The sequence below is a fragment of the Delphinapterus leucas genome, chromosome 16 (genome assembly GCF_059928025.1).
Source record: "Delphinapterus leucas isolate spDelLeu-1000000601 "Yukka" chromosome 16, BTC_Dleu_Yukka2, whole genome shotgun sequence".
In the NCBI taxonomy this organism is placed as follows: domain Eukaryota; kingdom Metazoa; phylum Chordata; class Mammalia; order Artiodactyla; family Monodontidae; genus Delphinapterus; species Delphinapterus leucas.
The window spans coordinates 32,864,009-32,883,432 of NC_143144.1; the positions used below are offsets into that span (position 1 = coordinate 32,864,009).

The 19,424-nt window shown below is 51.7% G+C and overlaps 1 long non-coding RNA gene across 5 annotated transcripts in view; it reads right to left on the minus strand.

Moving 5' to 3' along the window:
• LOC111168492 (uncharacterized) overlaps window positions 1–19,424 on the minus strand; it is a 254,501-nt gene that overhangs the window by 217,141 nt on the left and 17,936 nt on the right. For 4 of the 5 annotated variants that reach the window (XR_016388083.1, XR_016388084.1, XR_016388085.1 and 1 more), the window contains exon 2: window positions 18,076–18,144. The exons of the other annotated variant lie outside the window; for it this stretch is intronic. This is a non-coding gene — a long non-coding RNA (uncharacterized LOC111168492). The remainder of the gene's footprint in view (window positions 1–18,075; window positions 18,145–19,424) is intronic. 5 annotated transcript variants of the gene reach the window in all.

Below are 19,424 nucleotides of genomic sequence, written 5' to 3' on the forward strand. Positions count from 1 at the left end.
GGGCTTGAGAGCATTGACTTTGGTGCCAGAATCCCTGGGTTCAAATCCCAGACTCACCAATTACTAGCTGAAGGACACAACCTTTTGGTTTTACAAAGAGGATACTAATAGCACTACATTATAGGTTGTTAGGAGGAGTTATTCTGTTAATATAGGTAGTTTAAAACAGGGCCTAGTGCCTATAAACACTATCAAGTGTTAGCCATTCCTGTAACTCATTCATCGGGTACTGGCTGCGCTGGGTACTGGGAGCACAGCCCAGAACCAGGCCACAGTGACCCCATGGCACAGAGCTGACAGTCCAGCAGGACAGATAGACCAGACCCAGAACTCATGAGCTAACAGACAATGGCAGACTGTGATAGTGCCAGGGACCAAACAAGCAGGGGGTGGAGGAGCTTTCAAGGAAGAGAGAGTGGACGGTGGATGTCTTTTTGTGGCAATCAGGGAGGGCTTCTCTGAGGAGGTGTCCAAATCCACATGTAAGGCTAGAACTAAAGGGCCTAGAAGAATCAGGCATGAAAACAGCAAAAGGCAAGGGGATCCAGGCCATGGGGACAGCGTACAAAGCTCAGCACACCAAGAACAGAGCTGCGGCAGAGGAACCAGTGTGTCGCTCAGCTCAAGCAAGCCAGGCCCTGCTGCCACCTGTCAGTCCTACATGCCCCCAGCCCAGCCTTGCCTCTCTCACTCGAATCTTTGCTCTCCAGACAGCTCCAAATGAACTTGCGCCTCGTGATCACTCGTTGGTCCTGGGAGGACAGGCCAGGCCAGAGAAGGGCTGTGTCAAGAGGGGAGATTGGGGCAGGGGGCAGCCAAAGCAGCCCACCCAGGCCACGTGCATCCCTCAGGGCAGAGCCTGGGACATTCTGATCCGGCCTCACAGAGCCACATCAGCCTATCAGGGCGGGGAGCCAGCTCCAAGAGCCATCTAGTCCAGCCTTCATGGGGGCCTGTGTTCGACCCTGGGGTCCCAGCAGGGGCTGTGCAGCCTCCCCCACGCACCTCCAGTGATGAGCTCTCAAGTGATCTTATCCTGAGCCTGGAATCAGCCTCCTCCAGCTCTGCCTTCCAGGCCAAAGAGGTCGCATCTCCTCCTCCTATTTCCCTCTGCCCAGGACAGCCCAACCCCACTGCCTGCCAGAGCCCTCTCTTCTGAAACAGAACAACCAGGCTCGGCCAGTGCCTCCCTAGCTCCTGGGATGCAGGCTTTGCCTCTGCTCTGCATTTGCTCTACCCTTACCTGGCCAGTCCCTAGCAGGGCGGGAGCCCAGGGGGCCACCCTTCCTCTGCTGTGTCCTATGCCCCCCTAACCCTGCCGTGTCCCTGGGCCCACCTTCTTACTTGAGTGAAAGTCTACTCTCAAAAACTAAGCACACTTTGTGGCGATGGAAATGTTCTCTCTCTTGACTCCATCAGTGTCAAAGTCCCAGTTGTGGTAGTGTGCTACTGTTTTACAAGATGTCACTGATGCGGGAAATTGGGTAATGGGCACATGGGACGTCTGTATTTTTCTTAAACTGCATGTAAATTACAATGACCTCAAAAAAAAAGATTTAATTAAAAATAATTTGTAAAAGAAAGAAGCATAACAATATAAAGTATTACTGTAATTATTATGGCTCTTCCTGGTTTTCTTCCTTGTCTTCCCTCTCCTCCTCCTCTTCCCTCAGGCATATGGGTTTTCCAAAGATGCAGTCAGATTCTTAAAGTGACTAAGGGTCCACGGCCACAGACGCCCCTTAAGAGCAACCCCAAGCACTGGGCAGCTCTAGACACAACTCCCACTTTACCCAGCTCATCCCTTCTCCATACCTGCCCCCATTGCACAGATGGGGAGAATGAGGCCCCAAGGGGAGGAATGGCCTGCCTGATGTCAGGCACTCACAGTGTGTTTGTGGCAGAGCTGTGGTGTTTGTGAGCTGGTCTGACTCTAATGATCAAGACACGTGACTAGCACAGAGCAGGCACTCAAATCATCACACATTTTAGCCTCTTCCTTGCTTTCCTCTTCCCACCCTCCTGCCTTCTTCCATCCTTCCCTTCCCTCTGCTTTTCCCCCTTACTTCTTTCCTACCCACCTGAGTCTTAATCAGACTCAGAAGGCAAATGTTGCAGTTATCTAGTTCTGTGAAACAAACCATCCCCAAGACTTAGTGGCTCAAATCAGCAATGGTCATTTATTTTGCTCACAAATCTGCATGTAAGGCAAAGCCTAGCAGGGAAGGTTCATCTCTGTTCCACGCTGCACCAGCTAAAGGAGTTCACCCAGAAGCTGGAGGATCCAATTCCCAGATGGGTCCCCGCCCAGGGCTGGCAAGTCACTGCTGCTGAGGACTGGAGACCTCGGTTCCTCTCCACACAGACATCCAATGGGCCCCTCCAGGCTGCTTGGACTTCCTCACAACATGGTGGCTGGGTTTTCAGAGCAAGTATCCAAAGAGACAGGAAGCAGAGGCGGCTAGCTTCTAAAGGCCTGGGAACTGACCCCTGTTACTTCTGCCATATCTTATTGGTCAAGAACTTCCAGAGCCAGACTCAAGGGTAGGGGCATAGATTCCCATCTCTCAATGGGAGAAGTGTCAAGACATTTTGGTTTTAAAACCACTGCAGCCTATAAGATGCACATACAAAAATCAGTTGTATTTCTGTCTACTACTGATGAACAACCTGAAAATAAAATTAGGAAGACAACTCATTCACAATAGCAATTGTGAATAGAATTCACAATTCAGAAAGAAAGAAGTATTCAGGAATAAATTTCACAAAAGAAATAAAAGAATCGTGCACAGAAAACTATAAAATATGTTAAAAGAAATCAAAGAAGATCTAAATAAAAGAACTAAGTAAACACTCATGAATTGGAGGACTTGAAATTGTTACGATGGCAAGTTTCCCCAAATTGCCATTAAAATCCCTATCAAATCTCTATCAAAATCTCAGCAGGCTTTTTTTTTTTGTAGAAATTGACAAGCTGATCCTACAATTTATATGGGAATGAAAATTACCTAGGATAGCCAAAACAATTTTGAAAAACAAGAACAAAGTTGGAAAACTCACACTACTAGATTTCAAATTTTACTATAAAGCTATGGTAATCAAGACAGCATTGTATTAAAAAGATAGAAGAATAGATCAATGCAACAGAGTAGAAAATCCAGAAATAAACTCATGTATGTATGATCAATTGATTTGCAACAAAGTGCCAAGACAATTCAATGAGGAAAGGATAGTCTTTTCAACAAATAATGCTGGAACAATTGGATATTTGTATGCAAAAAAGGGAAAAAAAAGGAGAAAGAAAAAAACTTAGATTCTTACATTACACCATACACAAAATTAGCTCAAAATAGATCATAGATCTAAATATAAGCTAAAATTATACAATTTCTAGAAAAATATAGGAGAACATCTTTATGACTTAATTTAAGCAAACATTTATTTCTTAGCTATGACACCAAAATGTGACCCATGGTAGAGAAAATTGATAAATTGTACTTCACTAAAAGTTAAAACTTTGCACGTCTAAAGACTATTAAGAAAATGAGGAGACAAGCAACAGACTGGGAGAAAATGCTGACAAATTAGATAGGTGATAAAGGGCTAGTATGGAGAATATATGAAGAACTTTTACACCTCAATAATAAAACAAACAACCCAATTAAAAGAAAAAGATTTGGGGCTTCCCTGGTGGCACAGTGGTTGAGAGTCCGCCTGCCGATGCAGGGGACACGGGTTCGTGCCCCGGTCCAGGAAGATCCCGCATGCCGCAGAGTGGCTGGGCCCGTGAGCCATGGCCGCTGAGCCTGCGCGTCCAGAGCCTGTGCTCCGCAACGGGAGAGGCCACAACAGTGAGATGCCCGCGTGCCGCAAAAACAAACAAACAAAAAAAACGACAAAGAAAAAGATTTGAATAAACACTTCACCAAAGATACATGAATGACTCACAAGCCCATAAGGAGAAACTCAGCATCATTCATTATCAGGGAAATGCAAATGAGCAACACTGCTATAGACCCAGGTGAATGGCTCTAATAAAAAGATAGATAATGACAATCATTGCAGAGGAAGAGGAGAAACTGAAACCTTTATATGTTGCTGGTGAGGATACAAAATGGGGCAGCCACTTTGGAAAACAGTTTGACAGTTTCTCTAAAAGTTAAGCATATACTTAGCGTATGACTCTTAGGTATCTACCCAAGAGAAATGAAAATATGTATCTGCATAAAGACTTATCTGCAAAATATATATCTGCAAAGACTTATAGCAGCATTATTTGAAATTGCCCAAACTTGGAAGCAATCCTAATGTCCGTGATCTGGTGACTAGATTAATAAAAGGTGGGTAGCCACACACGAGAACACTACTTGGCAATAAAAAGGAATGAAGTACTGACACCCAAAACAACAAAAATGTACCTAAGAAACATTATGCTGAGTTAAAGAAGCCAGAAACAAAAGATTCCTTGTTGCATGATTCCATTTACACTAAATTTCTAGAAAAGGCAAAACTAGAGAGAAGGAAAGTGGATCGGTAGTTTCCTGGGGCTGAGGGTGGGAGTGACGGAAAGCTGGCACGAGGGAACTTTTTGGAGTGATGGAAATGTTCTAAACTGGATTGTCCTGATGGCTGCGCACTCTGTAAATTTATTAAAACTCATCAAACTGTGCACTTCCAACGGATGACTTTTATGGTATGTAAATTATACCTCAATAAAGCTGGTTTTTCTAAAAAGCCACAGCAAGGTGCAAGCCTGGAAAAGGCCGTGGGAGACTTTGAGGGGCAAGGCTGGCTACGGAGAGGCGGAGTGCCCTGGACTCAGACCCCTAGAACACAGACTGACTTGAGCCCCAGGAAGCCCTTTGATCATGCCCTGATCCCTAGATTCCCCCAGAGCCCCAGGCCATAGACAGCTCAGAGGCCTCTTACCAGGCTCCTTGACAGCACCATCATTCAGTCCGCTGTGCCAGGGTCGTGCTGGCCTCGTGTGCTGCTCCCGTCCCCACCCTGCCACCTTCACCATCAGTGCTGTGTGGCCAGGATCCCACCCCCCAGGAGCCCTGAAGGAAGTGTGGTGGGCCCCTGGACAAGTCATTTCACCTCCCTAGACCTCAGTTTCCTCATCTGCCAATATGGTACCGTCACCTGCCTCTCTCAGGGGTAAGGGGTCGGGAGGTAGGCTATATTAGGGGAGTGGATGCGATGGTGCCTGAAGAACTGTCAGGTCACGGAGTAAATGTGGTGGGAAATTAAACCACTGAGCCCCAGGGCATCCTGGGAAATGCGAGAGAGACTTCTAAGCCCAGGACCTGCCCAAACTCTATGTTCCCAAACTCCCTGTGCACAGATGTCTCCGTGAGGGAGGAAAACCCCGGAGATGCCCACCCAACCTCTATCTCATTCAGGGTCCCTTCTAGCACCGCCTAGAGGGTTGGTGGCCCAGATTGGGCTTGGACTCCTCTAGCACCGGGGGCTGGAGGCTCACTCCTTGTCTAGGCATCCCTTGCCTCTCTGAACAACTCCAAATGTTCAAAAAGCACTTCCTACCCTAGAGGGAGGCACCACATCTCTTGTGACCTCCTCCAGCAACTTGGGGCCAGAGCACTGGGATTTATCTGACTCCTCAGCCCCCAGCAATGGTCCGAAAATTCAGATTCTACGTTTGGGGTGATGCTCTAGCATGTGTACTTTGAAAAAAATCCCCCAGATATATGCAATGCACACACACACAAGCTGAGAAGCACTTTCTAGGACAATGGGTCCCATAGTGTGGTCCACGGACCGCAGCATCAGCATCACTGGGAACTTGTTAGAAATGCAAATAATGGCCCCACCCCAGACCCGCTGAATGGAAACTGACTCTTGGGACCCACAGGCTCTGTTTTAACCAGCCCTCCAGGTTAAAACATGCAAAAATTTGAGAACCAATATTGTCCTAGAAAGCCTGACTTGAAAAACGGATTTAACCTGAGCACAGCATGGAGGATCCTGAGTGTCACCCAGTGAGCCTCTCAGTTCCCCTCAGCAGCTCTTAGTTTGAAAGCTACCAGTCATGATGCTTTGGGGGGCCATTTTAGTTTCCCGACAAGGAAAAAAAAAACATTTGATTTAAAGAAAAACCGGACCTGAAGCTTTCCCTCTCTAAGAGCGGTGATGGCAGCCCATCAGTCCCAGGCTGACAAGCACGGTGACAAAACATCAAAGCGGGCAGGCAGCCTGCGTGTTTGCCCTTACACCTGTCAGGGCCTGTCTGGCAGGCCAGCGGTGCCCAGGGCCAGGCCGCCAAGGCGGCAGGGGATGGCGGGGGGCCATTGTTCCCATCCAGCCTCCAGCAGCCCCGAGTAATGACACCGGGGTCTGACAGCCTCAGAGGAAGCTTTTTGTCTCACAGCCGTGGCCAGTGCCCATAATTGATATGGATTGCGGGGCTACCACCCTCACCCTGGCTGGCAATTAGCGCTGGAGCTGCCGGCTGTCAAGAACTCCTGATGCTTGGGGGGAGTGAAGACTTGTCAGGTTGCTGGGCCCACGTGGCTCATTATGTTAGGGGCATGGGTCCCCCACCCTCAGACCCCTTTGATCGCAGTGGGGTGGAGAGAGCAGGTAAGCTGGCTTGTCTCTCCCACTCTCTTTTCAGAAAGGTGAGCCAAGGCCGCTGGTGACAGCCCTCCCACCCTTTTCCATCTGGAGTCTCTGAGTCCTGCATGGAGTGACCAGTGGGAAGGGCTCTAGCAGAGCTCAGGTTGAGTCAGAGGGAGGAGTGGGCATGAAGGTCAGATGGCCGGGCAGGTTGTGGCCTTGGGCACCTCCCAGCCTGCGGGTGTGGGGCTAGTCATTTCCATGCAGCCTTTGACAAGTCCTTTGTCAGAAAACTGAGGAGATGGACCAGATCACAAGTATTCAAACTGCTGGTCGCAACCATTAGTGGATCATAAAAGTAATTTAATGGATTGAGACAACATTTTAAAAACTTAGAATGGAATATGGAATGGAATGGAATAGAATGAATGAAATGAATAGAATCCCAAATATGCATTAAGCCTAAGTATTGTTGCCTAAAATTTTGTTCCAATTATGTATGTATAACACAGATGTGTGTCTGGGGTGCGACGTAAAAAGTTTTTCTTATTTTGGGTAAATAAAGTTTGAAAGCTGTCACACTGGATGACCCCTACATTCTAGAATAGGGGCTGAACACTCCATCCGACCCAGAGTGTATGGAGCCTCAGTTTATAGGAAAAGAGCCTGGAGGAGGGGAGGAAAGGAGAAGGCCCAGAGCTTGGCTTCAGGGAGCCTCCAGTCTCATTGGCATGAAAGGCAAATGGACAAGAGAAGAGACCACATGGGTCCCAAAGCGCCAAGCAGGGTCTCATTCGCTTGCTGTGGTTCCCACCGCCCACCCTTGCCCAGTGTCTGGCACAGAAGTGCCCCCTGAACACTCCTATAGGTGTTTTTCTAACTGAACTGATGTGGAGGGAGGAGTAGCCTTCATTGGCTGTTTCCTGTGTACCGGGCTCCCTGCTGCTTGGTCCCGAGCCCATCCAGCCCGAATGAGTGATGTGGGAACTCTCGAATTTCAAGAACATGCACAAATGAAGTCCGCGGCTGTAAGGTACATGATGTAGGTCATGTGCACACAACTTGACAGTGCACTCCAGCACGACCACATCCTTCCACCCACACGCAGCACATCAAAGCCAACCCTGTGCTGTAAGAAGTGCAGGAAAATTTACCAGCTGGGGTTGTGTTCAAATGAACATTAATTGGCCAGGTCCTTGCACTTTACAGTTTATAAAGCTCTGGCTCGTGCCCCAGCTCATGCATTCCTCCCTATGAGATCAGCATCTCCATCCCCAGTTTACTCAGAGAAGTGCAGCAGCCTGCCCAAGGTCACACAGCCACCAAGCAGTCAAGCTGAGAGGCCACTCAGCCTGACCTGGGCCCACAGGTCTGTAACCCCCCTTCCCCTCCCCGCCGTCCACCAGGCCTCCGCTCCCTGGTCAGTGTGCGATGTGAGAGCCCTGCCATCCCTCCCCTTTCAGACAAGTACAGCTATTTTGAAAAATCCCTGTTGAGCTAAGTCAGGTTCAACGGGATCCAATAAAGGCTTTATATTTTTCTCTTTGCTATTAAATCATATTTTCTTTAAAAGGCTAAAGCCCCACAAATCACCACTAAAGCAGCCTGCCCCACGCTGACTAGGCCTGTATCTACCAGCCTCCACCCACTGGAATATGCAGATGGCCTCCCCCGCCCTCCCCTCCCCCATTACACACAGGGAGGAAACATTGGAGCTTATGACTATTATATTGTATCTGTCTTAAAAGCCAGCCCCTCTTTGCAGACACAGACACTCCCCAGCTCATTTAAAACATTTATCGGTTTTATTCCTTTAATGATTCAAACTTGTGCTGCGATGTGCTACTCAGAACGGAGGATTTTATGGATTTAACAGTTTTATTAATTTAAGAGGTTTCCACTGAGTGCCAGAATGGCTCAGTGTGACAAAGAAGGTATCATAAATGAATTGATTTGTCACGTATCAGAATGTGATCCAGCAGTGATTTCATTATTGAAGTTATTTTCCTCCAATTATCTGCAAACTTAAAATGCTAAAGAGCAGCCCCCTCACCCCCACCCCCAGCAGCAGCCAGCCTGGATCATTTGAGCAGGAAATAAATGCAAATCGATGGCCCAAATTTGCCACCACGTGTGGAGGCCGCCCATGCCTCCCTCCTCCACTCGGCCCTGCCGCCCCGAGAAAACAAAGCCTCGGGATGTAGGGTGTCTCTGCGAGGCCTGGGGGCGGAGGTCATCTGCAAGCCCACTTGCTGTGTCCAGGAGACCAGGTCTCGTCCTCAGTGGGTCCCAGGCCTGGAGGAGCCTTAGCATCTGTTCCTGAGTGCAGTGGGCAGACAGGCCAGGAGAAAGGCATCTGGCCACAGCCTCTCCTGGCTGTCCAGGCCTTTGGACTTGGGTCGGGTGCACACGGAATGAGCACTGGACAAGGAGCCTGGCCAAATGGGGTTCTAGTCCTGTCTCTGCCCACACCTCATGCCACGGCCTAGGCAGCTCCAGGATCTAATGAACTCTCCACTGTGTCCTGAAAGTGGCTACGCACTGTCACGTCGGGGCTGCCATATGTTCTTTCTTCTCAGCCTGGAAGACACCTGCCCTGCCCCACCCCCTCCCTCCTCCTCCCCTGCCTCGGCCCAGCTGCTCTCCATCTTCTCCCGCACCCTCAAGCCCAGGCCACGCGCCAATGGGGCCCTGAGCTCCCAGCTCTGAGCCCTTCCCCGGCAGCCTTATTCTGGCCCACTGAGTCCTCTGTCCACACCCTGCCCCCGAGACTTCTGCTCCCAGGACTCAGTTGCCTCATCTCCTTGAGGGCGTGAGGGCTAGATAAGTTCCCAGCCAGGACTTACTGACTCCAGCGGGTCCCCAAGACCCTCACTCGCTGCTGAATTGATTTTGTTTGTTTATTCTGCAAACAGCCACCATGTGTCAGGCATCCATCAGGGGCTGGGGAGAGAAAGTAATGAATCAAATGGCCCCTCGTCCAGGCAGGGAGATAGGACATGGGGCCCAGAGCCAAAAGTGATGAGTGCCCTCACTGGACCTCTAAGCTCTGTAGAAATTCAGACGGCGGGCAGCAGGGGAGCTCTGAGTCACCAGGCTCAGCCTCCCACCGGGTTTGCTCCTCCAGCCTCCATCTCTCCCTGATCAATAGGGGCCGCCTGGTCTTGCCATGGGGCCCAGATGGGAAGGGAACAGTCGGGCCCAAGGTGACAGAGTGAGGGGCAAGGGGGAGGACCGCGGCAGAATCCTCACAGGCACACTGGCTCCCACCTACTTCCCTGGCTAAGCAGACTCGAGCCTATGCCAACGCACTCAGTTTTAAGGGGAAGGAAAGGGCCAAGAACCGCTTTATGAGACACGCCTCCTAAGCTCCAGAAACGTATCTGATGGGCCCTTCTTGTTTCCTTCTGACGAGATTTTACCGGTGAAGGGAGGAAGGCCCAGAAAGACGAAGTGACCTGCCAACCCAGGCCAGGTCTGAAGGGGCGACTCCAAAGCTCTCCCAAGAGGCAGTCTCCCTGCCCCTCCACACTGCCCACTTAGCTCACAGGCCCTTCTGCCTCTGCCCAGAGAAGCACCCAGAGGCTGAAGGAGAAGCAGAGAGAGAGGAATGGGGTGTTCAGGTCCACCTGGGGGGCACAGGGGCTCTAGACCAGATCCAGCTCAGTCTCTTGCTCACTGCGCACAGCTCAGCAGCTGGCCACCCTCCCTTCATCTGTCCAATGGGCAGCGGCTGCCGCTGGGACTCTGAGTGTTCTTGCGCAAAGGAGGAGCAAGTCCTTGGTAGACTGTAACGTGCTGTGCCCACGAGGGCCTGGGCGACTGTGGGGGCCAACAGTCCAGGGTGACCAGAAAGAGCTCTTGCTCCATGTCACCAAAGGGCACCCTGGGAGTGCACTTGCCACCCGCCCCCCCCAACCCCAGGCGAGTCATAGACTTCAGGCCTTTCTGAGTCCTTATAAGGGTGGAGGTGACTCCTCACATCTGCTGGCTTATCAGGAAAGCTAGCATCCAAGAGGAAATCAGAGAGGGACAGGCTGGGGGACAGGGGGTGCCTCAAAGGGCACTACATGGGCATTCCAGAAGCATCCCCAGCCAAGCCAACAGCCCCAAGGGAGGAGAGCAGAGACCCTAGAGCAGGTCTGATTGCCCCAGCCCGGGGGAACAGAGGCCCCCAGAGTGGGCCTGCGGGACCCCAGAGCTAGCTGAGGGCCTGCTAGCCCTACACGAGCCCTACAGAGAGGGCCTGAACGGAACTACCACATTTCCTGGGAAGCAGCTGGAGGTCTCCGGTCTAAAGTCTCCCAGGAATGGGAGTCAGGGCCCAGAGAGATCCAGAATCCTGGGATCCCAAGGCTGAGTCCATCCACCACCTCCCTTATAAGAGCCCTCCAGAGAGACCGGCTGCCCAGGCTAGCTCTGGGGGCCTCTGTTCCCCAAGGCTGGGGCACCTCACAAGCACTTCGCATAACGGGGAGCTCACCCCTGCACAGGCAGCCCGTCCGCTTTCCTCCAGCTCAGTTAAAAAGGTCTCTACACACATACATATGCGTGGAAACCCACTCACTCTTCACACACACACGCATACATGCACACATTCACGCCCAGATACACAGACACAGGTACACTCACAGGTGAGCTGGGTTTTTTTCATTTTGAAGTTTTTTTTTTTTTTTTTTGCGGTACGCTGGCCTCTCACTGCCGCGGCCTCTCCCATTGCGGAGCACAGGCTCCAGACGCGCAGGCCCAGCAGCCATGGCTCACGGGCCCAACCACTCCGCGGCACGTGGGATCCTCCCAGACCGGGTCACGAACCCGCTCCCCCCGCATCGGCAGGCGGACTCTCAACCACTGCGCCACCAGGGAAGCCCCATTTTGAAGTTTTTTAATGCACGAAACGAACATCCCAGAAACAGAACAGGCATTGACTTATTAACGATGAAGCACTGTTTAAAGAAGCCCCCTCCCAACTTGGTAAATAGGAATATAGTATAAATAGACATGAAAGAAGGTGAACATTTTAGGATCAAATGCAAACGCTAACACACTCTTCTATGCCACACTCCTGCACAATGTACACACCAGTCAGGCCCCAGTGTGCACCTGGGTCAGACCACCCATGCAGACCCTCCCTCTGCCTGCCCACCCCTGTTCTAGGACGCTTGAGACTCCATCAGGCCGTGGGCAGTGCCTGACGGATGAGCTGACGCAGCTGAAACACGGGGGAAATGACCAGACTCAAGGTGAAGTGTGATCTCTCCCTTCCAGCTCAAGTACGTCATTACCTCTCTGACCTCCGATGGTTAATAAAGGCGTCTAATTCGTGTGGCACTAAAATAGAATCTTGATGTGCACCACGACCATCTCCTAAAATTAAAGCTATGACAAGTGATGAGGGTCTCCATTAGCTAATATCTGCATGTGGAAGTTCTCATCTTCCCAGAGTGGGCTAATGTCTCTGAAAGCCCCGCTTTGGGGAGCTTACCTTTCCAGGCTCTAGACACAGAGCAGATTGGAAGGCACTAGACCTTGTCACCAGGCTACCACAGACAAACAACTGCCAACCAGTCACTCAGGGTAACAGCTTTGACCGAGGACCACCAGTGACTCTGCCCCAGGCATGGAAGGACAGGCAGGAGGGCCCAAATGTCCCCAAGCTGACCCGCGTGAGGGCGTACAAATGTCTCCACTGTGGAACCCATGTTGGGTATCATGGGTATCCCCAGGAGGCTGTAACTCACTCAGCCCAGGGGAAGTCCATGAAGACTTCTCAGAAGAGGTGGTAATTCACCATCATCCTAGTTCCATTTGGTGTTTGCATGAATAAGATTGGTAAATTGCATGGGGATGTGATGTGTGCCTCCATCGTTGCATTCTTTGATAGTGGTATTAATTTCTGGGATTCCTCTCAAGATTGATTATTGCATCTGATTTAAGATTTGGGGCACAATATCACTAATTATTAGAGAAATGCAAATCAAAACTACAGTAAAGTATCACCTCACACCAGTCAGAATGGTCATCCTCAAAAAGTCTACAAATAATAAATGCTGGAGAGGGTGTGGAGAAAAGGGAGCCCTACTACAGTGCTGGTGGGAATGTAAATTGGTACAGCCACTATGGAGAACAGTGTGGAGGTTCCTTAACAAACTAAACATAGAACTACCATTGGATCCTGCAATCCCTGGGCATATATCCAGAGAAAACCATATTTCAAAAAGATACATGCACCCCAATGTTCATTGCAGCACTATTTACAATATCCAGGACATGGAAGCAACCTAAACGTCCATCAACAGAGGAATGGCTAAAGAAGATACGGTACATGTATACCATGGAATATTATTCAGCCATGAAAAAGAACAAAACAATGCCATTTGCAGCAGCATGGATGGACCTGGAGATTGTCATACTGAGTGAAGTAAGTCAGACTGAGAAAAACAAACATCACATGATCTCACTAATATGTGAAATCTAAAAAATGATACAAATGAACTTATTTGCAAAACAGAAATAGACTCACAGACATAGAAAACAAACTTATGGTTACCAAAGGGGGTAGCGGAGGCAGGGGGCACAGGCAGAAGGGAGATACATTAGGAGTTTGGGATTAACATATACACACTACAATATAGAAAATAGGTAAACGACAAGGACCTACTGTATAGGACAGGGAACTATACTCAGTATCTTGTAGTAACCTATAATGGAAAAGAATCTGAAAAAGAATATGTGTGTGTGTGTGTGTGTGTGTTTGTATGTATAACTGAATCACTTTGCTATACGCTTGAAACTGACACAACATTGTAAATTAACTATACTTCAATTAAAAAAAAATAGATTTGGGGCACAGCCAAGCCCTCCAGGCCAGAGTCCTTTCCTCGCCACTGTGCATAGACACATGGTACTTGTCACGTGCTGACTCTCACCAACTCCTACCAGAAACAGAAATGACTGAAAGACGCTAAACTAGCAAGAGCCATTCAGGTGCCGTCCTTCCCCCTTCCCCCTGACCTCCACCCTGAACACTCTCCCGTCCCACTTGCATCTTCCTCCTTCCTTCTTTCAGGTCTCAGCTCAGACGTCACCTCCTCCAGGAAGCCTTCCTTGGTTGAGGTGCTTCTGCTGTATGCTCCCAGAGCCCCCTGAACTGCCCCCATAGGAGTACCTTCCCCATGGGATTTTCTAGTCCGACTACTTATCTCTGACTACTTATCTGCCTGCCTATCAGACCATGAGATGTGTGAGGGCAAGACCAAGCCTTCTTCTCATCTCCCACACCCACGATGGTTGTACATAGCTCACCAGATACCTGTGTAACCTTATCTCTATTATCCTATTAGATCCTCCAGCTGTCTTAGAAGGCAGAAAGATTGTTATTGATACCCATTTCACACATGGGAAGACGGAGGTCCTCAAAAGGGGAAGCAGCTGCCCAGCATCACTCCTCAGTAGCAACTGACAGCTGGAGGGCTGGGACAGCGGCGTCTTCATCGATGTCAAGTCTGGTCCTTTCCTGGGGCTCTTGGCACCTCTTGAGTCGAGGACTGGGTTTGAGACAAATTGCCGCGTAGGGGGATCGATTCATCTCAAATCATTAATGGTACATTATCTGAACAAATGCTAAGCTTAGGTGCCCCAGCTTCCCAGGCATGGCATATCCCCTGCCCAGCTCTGCTTTGCAGATGGTGACGCTCCCCCCACCCCCAGCTGTGAACCCATCCTGGGATCTCTTTGGACACCTTGCGGAGAGAATCGCGGTCCCTTCTCCACCCTACGGGATGCTCTCTGGCTCCCCAAGGCCAGCCCTCCACCATTTCGTCTCCTGTTCGTGTGTGGCAGTTTCAGTCAATACCTGCCCATTCCAAACACGCCTATCACCCGCACACATGAGGTTCCCATGCACGGGGGCTTCCGCTCTGGGGAGCTCCAGGGCTGCTTATCTGGGCTCAGCAAATCCAGCCCTGCGTCCCCCTTCCTGTGTGGACACCAACCCAGTGGCCAGCGGTATTTCCCAGAATGCCACGACCGGTGGCATAGCCCCACAGTTCTGCTTCCTCTCGGAAATCCAAAGGCACAGGGGACTGAGGGGGTGGGAGGGCGCCTCAAGGAAGGTCCTCGGCCACTGGTGTCCTGGAGCACCTCTCCTGTGTAGTCAATGGCATGGACTCTCAATCACCCTTTGGCCCACAGCCTAGTTGTCACTTCCTCCAGAAAGCCTTCTGTATTACCACCTCGGCCCTTAGTTAGAGGAGTCTTCTAGTTCAATGACACGGCTCAGCGTTTGTGTCCAGAGTGGTCAGGCACTAAAAGCTCCAGTAGACAAGCTCAGGGATTCGGACTTGCTCTTGAGGTCCATGGAAGCCACTGAGGAGTTATAAGCAAGGACGGAAGATTAGCTCAGTTGTGCCTTAGGAAGACCCCTCAGTCTGAAAGGTAGAGAAATAGAGGGAAGAAGTCCCTGGGTAGAGAGAAGCAGCCGGAGACGATGGCAGTGACCCAGCAGGCCAGAGGTGGCGCTGGCAGTAGGGCGGGGACAGTGGCGTGGCAAGGAAGCAGGCAGAAGCAAGGCGGTAGGAGGACGGACCTCCCAGTGGCTGACAAGATGAAGGTACGTGGGCGACAGGAAGAGGCCAGTGCGGCCCCCAGGATCTTGTCTGAGGGACTAGGATGGCGGTGGGGCACTACTAAGCTAGCGCACCCAGGGTGAGGTGAGAATTCCCTGAGATGGCTCTGAAAACTGTATGTAAATTAAGCAGTGCTGGGACTTCCCTGGCAGTCCAGTGGTTAAGACTCCACACGTCCACTGCAGGGGGCACGGGTTCGATCTCTGGTCAGGGAACTAAGATCCCTCATGTGGAGTGGCGCGGCCTAAATAAATAAATAAATAAATCGTGCAGTCCTGCTCCAAAAGTATCTTCTTGGCATTTTGTTAAAGATTTCCGCTGTGTGCAAAGTTGAGCCAGGGATTCCTCGGTCAGCTTCCAGAGCCCCTGTGTGCCCACGTCCTGATTCCTGCCTGGCTCTGAGTCCCGGCTTCTCTCGTCCTCCTTCAGGAAGGAGGACTGACCCCCGCCCCCCATCTCTCAGGAACCTCCTCCTCCTGCCTTTCACCAGCCCCCAGTGGGTTCTGAGCTGCCGAGGTCACCAGGTTCTTTCTCATTCAGGGGTCCTCTCAGCTACACAGTCAGCCTCCTGTGGGGAACACTACATCCATCTCCCCAACCCAGAGAAGAGAGGGCCTGACTCGGGGCATGGGCCAGGACGGACACCCAGGCGTCCGGACAGCTGGCCCTGGACTCTCTTTGCAGCTGCATCCTTGTGGTGGGGTAACATGGTGGCTAAGAAGGGCGTTCAAAGCCAACTTTGTGACTAACCAACGGATGCTGTAAGTGATTTGCTTAGCCTCTCTGTGCCTGCTCCCTCATTCTTGAGAGCAGACGTCAACAGTAGTAGCTCCCCCACTGCTGGGTCTCAGGATCAAATGAGTGGCTCTAGGAAACTGCTTAGCCTGGCCCCTGGCCTGTAGTAGGCTTTCAGGGAATTGCAACGATGATTGCTGTTAAAAATGTCTATGGTGCCCAGGGTCCCTCCCTGGCCTGGGTGAGGGGAGACGCCAGTAACAGTCCAGCCCATGCTCAAGGAGAGGGGAATGAGGCTGCACTTTTGAAGGCAGGAGTGTCAAAAAGTAATGGGCAGGACTTCCCCGGTGGCGCAGTGGTTAAGAATCCACCTGCCCATGCAGGGGACACGGGTTTGAGCCCTGGTCCGGGAAGATCCCACATGCCGCGGAGCAGCTAAGCCCCTGAGCCACAACTACTGAAGCCCGCACACCTAGAGCCCATGCTCTGCAGCAAGAGAAGCCACCGCAGTGAGAAGCCCGCGCACCGCAATGAAGAGTAGCCCCCGCTCGCCGCAACTAGAGAAAGACCGCGCGCAGCAACGAAGACCCAAAGCAGCCAAAAAAAAATGTAATGAGTAAATTTTAAAGCCTCACATTTGGCACCTATATGTGATGAGATTCAACCTAATTGTCATTAGCCGTGGTGGCAGCTGGTCGAGGGCACAAGCTGGCCTCATCCAAAGTCCTTGCTCTTAAGCACTGCCTCGTGGTGCACCTAGGCCATGTGGCTGAAATCACACACCTTCTCTCTCCAAGGGCAGCAGCAGGAACCTCTGTTATTCCAACACCCCCAGGCTCAGACCTCAAGGGAACCAAATCTGCCGCCTCCAGGCTTGCTGTGCCCCCCGCCACTGTCTGCTAGCTGAGTCCCCCACACTGAGAGGCAGCTTTGCCCACCCTGCTGCCCAGTGAAGAATGGCACGCTCCCCGTTCAAGGGTGCTCACTGGCCCTTATCACGGGAGAGTGATGTCTGCAGCGCTGAGTCGCAGATCCTGCTTGCCTGGTCAGCACTGCGGAGGGCAGGGAGGCAGCAAGAGACAGACGCTGCGCTTGACAAACACCACGTGGCCGGGCAGGCAGGCAGGAGCAGAATGAAATCAGAAGGGAAGGAGGTGAACCTGGCATCCTGACCAGGTGCTGGTGGACACACCGGGCTTCCACAGGGGGGATCTAAGATGGAGAAAATCGGTGACCTTGGTCATAAAGGGGATTGATTGGCCCGGGACCCATTGTGCCTGCCGAGGTGTGGCCTTGACTGGCCCTGCTTCCTGGAGGAAGGGTGCCCTCAGAGACTTCAATTCACCAAGGTTCAATTAGCTAATAAGTTGTGCTGGGGCGGGAGGAGGCTGGTGGAGGTTTTCCAACTATGAACACCAGAAGAGACGGCTTCAGGGACCCGAAAGGGCCTGACTGTGACCCTTGTCCATGGGAGGAAGAGGGAGCTAAGGAAGACGACGGCTTGGCTTTGGACTCAGATGGAGCTGAGTTTAAACAACCTTCTTGGGCAAGTCCCTTCCCCTCACCAAGGCTGCTTCCCCATCTGTCAAACAGGAGTGACAATCCCATTTATGGAGAGCCAGCTACGCGCCAGGCACTTTGCTACCAATCTCAAGGGCGTGAACTCATATAATCAGAACCAGAATCCTAGGAGGTAGCTACTACTATTATTATTTGCATTTACAGATGAGGAAACTCAGGCCCAGAGAATGAAATGACTTTTCACAGGTCCCACTCTGAGTTGCACACCAGGAATCAAACGCAGGCAGCCAGCTTGTACCTAAACCCTTGGACGCGCCCCTTTTCTTCCTCTTGTCATGAAATACACTAACAACAGCAAACTAGCAGCGCGGTCTATGGGCTGAAACAGTAACAAGAACTTTCCACGGATGAACTCCTTTAATCCTCACACTAAACCTATGAAGTGGGAACCAATGTAACCTCCATTTACAGATGAGGAGGCTAAGAAACAGAGAAGGTGAGTTACTCACCTAGGTCACCAAGCTCATGGGCGACAGCAATGAGAGTTGAGCCCAGGTAGTCTGGCTCCAGGGTCCTGACCTGGACCTTATGCAAAGGCATGAAAGGGACTCACCCAGTGTGTAGCACATGGCACAGAGCAGGCTCAGCGGAGGGCTTTTCTACCCTGGGGCAGTCCTTCTCCCTAAAAGGAAGACAGATGTAGTGAACGCTGGGGCAGGCTCCCCACGTGCCCAATGCAAGCCAGGCTTCGGGAGGGTTCGGAGATGCTCTTGGCAGACTCCGAGCTTCCACTGGAGAGGGCATGGGTTCAGTCCGTGGTCGGGGAACTAAGATCCCACATGCCTGCGCAGCGTGGCCAAGAAAAGAAGGAAAGAAAGAAAGAAATGCCTCTGGTTCAGGGAAGATGGAGGGAAAGCGGGGGTCAGGGGCCCCAGTGCGCGGGGGCTTCTTAGCAGAGGTGGGCTAGCAGGCAGGTGGGGCTGTGTCGGAGAAAGAGAGAGCACACTTCCAGTGAGCCACTGGGCTTGAGTGAGAGCTAGGAGGTGAGCGGCTATCAGACAGTCGAGGCTAAGGTAGCAGACAGACGTCGGGAAGGACTGTCAGATCTCCAACTCCATAAAGTCCCACGATGCCTGGCCAGGGCTGTGGGTCACAGGGGGTAGCCAGCAGGTGGGCAGCTCGGGAGAGTGACAGGAAGAAGCAGGCAGCCTTACCCCAGCCTGATGCTCAGGCTCGGGCCAGCCCCTGCCGCTGCCAGGCCAGAAACGCTGGGCCTGACCCCTGAGGGGTCCCACCCTGCTCCCCGCAGCTTTGCTCCCATCCTCCAGCCCTCTGGGGCCCCACCCCTTCAATCATTACCCCAGATCATTGAGCTGGAGGTCTGTAATGCTGACACTCCCTCAGAGAGCGTTTATCTGGAAAGTCATAAAATCACACCAGGCATGGTAATTAACGATTAGAGATGTTTATCCCTCAGCTGGCTCTGGCCTGTGGGAGTCTGTTGTGGGGACAGAGGCGGGCTTCCCTCCGCAGCGTGGAGGTGGGCGGCTGCCGCTGCCAGGTTCTTGCCATCAGAGATGTGCCAACAGAGGAGGTGAAGGCCAAGCCCTTCAGCCCCTCGCTGGGGGGCCCTGTTGGCGCACTGAGCCATCTTCCCAACAAAGTCGTCCAGGGCTGGCTCCTAACACCTGACATCTCCTACCCCCATGCCTTTGTATACACCGTGCCCCTCACCAAGAATACCGTCCTGCCTGTGCCTCAAGGCTCAGCCACCTCCAGGGAGCCCTCCCTGACCACTCTGGGCACAGAGCTGCTCCATTGCAGGCCATCAGGACTCTCGCCTCCTCTGATCTTCACCCGGCTGTGTGCGTCCTGTGGCTGCATCTTGATCACTCAGCCAGACCCAGTGTTCCCAGAGGGTACATATTCACTCCCATCCTCCACCCCGCCGCTCTCCCATAC